The sequence below is a fragment of the Corvus brachyrhynchos genome, unplaced genomic scaffold (assembly GCF_000691975.1).
Source record: "Corvus brachyrhynchos isolate BGI_N302 unplaced genomic scaffold, ASM69197v1 scaffold245, whole genome shotgun sequence".
Taxonomy (NCBI): domain Eukaryota; kingdom Metazoa; phylum Chordata; class Aves; order Passeriformes; family Corvidae; genus Corvus; species Corvus brachyrhynchos.
The window spans coordinates 4,804,144-4,805,759 of NW_008238988.1; positions in this window are offsets into that span (position 1 = coordinate 4,804,144).

Below are 1,616 nucleotides of genomic sequence, written 5' to 3' on the forward strand. Positions count from 1 at the left end.
CTGTGTATTTGTTCACTTTGGGTCTCTTGGGTGCTAGAAGCAATAAAAGTTGTGTGAATGGCTGCACTGGGTTCCACCAGAAATTCAGATATTCCAACACTGGCGTGTTGGGAAGTGGCAGTGGCTGAGGAAAGGAATATGAAGCAGGGCAGGTGTTGAGTATCTGCCTGAAGAGTGAGAAATTTGGAAATTCGTGTGTTACAGATGTCCTGAGTGGGCTTTGGCATTTTAAAAAGCTCTGAATGGCTTTTCTGTCATCAATTCAGTTCCTTTTTGAGCACTTTTATAGCCTGGTCGGAAAGATCACAGAATCCCAGAACGGTTTGGGTTGGAAGGGACATTAAAGCCCATCTCTTTCGAACCCCCTGCCATGGCAGGGACACCTTCCACTGTCCCAGGCTGCTCCAAGCCCTGTCCAACCTGGCTTCGGGCACTGCCAGGAATGGGGCAGCCACAGCTGCTCTGGGCAATCCTGAGACAATGAGTTCTGCAATGGAATTGCTGTGTGTAAAAAATAGTTATTTTAACAGTTCTGCCAGACTTCACTTAGTGACCCTCGACTCTTATTTTTTAGGACGTGGTGAAAACGTCCCCCTTTCCACCTTACTTGTGCTGGGTATGAATGAAGAGACTTTACTCATGGCATCTGTCAAAGTGGATGTCTGTTTGATCTGTGGGTGGAAATCCTTCCCTAGCTTTGGGACTGTCCTTTCTCCTCCACAACTTTTCCCTTTTCTAGGCTATTACGACACAAAGTTTGGGTTCCCAGGGGATGTAGAGTGGCAGTTCCTAGTTTTTTTAAATATACTGGGGGTAAGAGAATTCAGACTGTGATAACTTCAAATTCTCTTTCCTAAGTAATAATAGTTCTGACAGCTTATTCTTTTGTACATAAATTTTTTTTCTCATGTTTCCTTGCATTTATTGAGCATTTCCCATGCCCTTACTGCTCAAGCCTTCAGCATTCCATGATGATTTTTTTCCTCATGCAATCATAATTTTTAGCTTTTCACAGAAGAATTTTGAAAGGCTTTTTTGGAAACTCACAAATATTGTTCCTGTTGGATCATTTTTATTTTTCTGCTGCTTGGCTCCTCCAGAGATACAAGAGATGACTTCAGCCTGTGGAAGTAAAACTCATTAAACCTTTCTTATGTTTGTACATTTATTAATCTATTATGGAAACGAGACTGGCTGCTTGTAGCCCTGGCTCTCCTGACTTCTAAAGAAATCTCTCATTCCCTTGGCATTTGGGCTGGTTTGAGCCAAATTTCACACTGGAATAAACAACGCAGGCCTGGCAGCCCAACTGACAGCTGCTCCTGCAGCCCCTCCAGCTTTGCCCAGGAAGATTTACCAAAGTGTTTGCACTGTCCTGCTGATGAGCTTTAGCTGAACGTGGGGTGCAGATGAGTATTCCCAGCTGCCCAGTGGTGTGGATAACACCATCCATGTCCAGCAGAGTCAGCCTCATGGCCCACTGATGTTGGAGTAACCCTTGTGTGATGCCTTGCTGGAGTACCAGGCCTTTGGAATTCAAAGTGTGGAGCATTGTTTTTGGAGTTTCAGGAGGCAAAAAGTTATGGAGAAAATAAAGAACATTTCTCTTCCCTTCA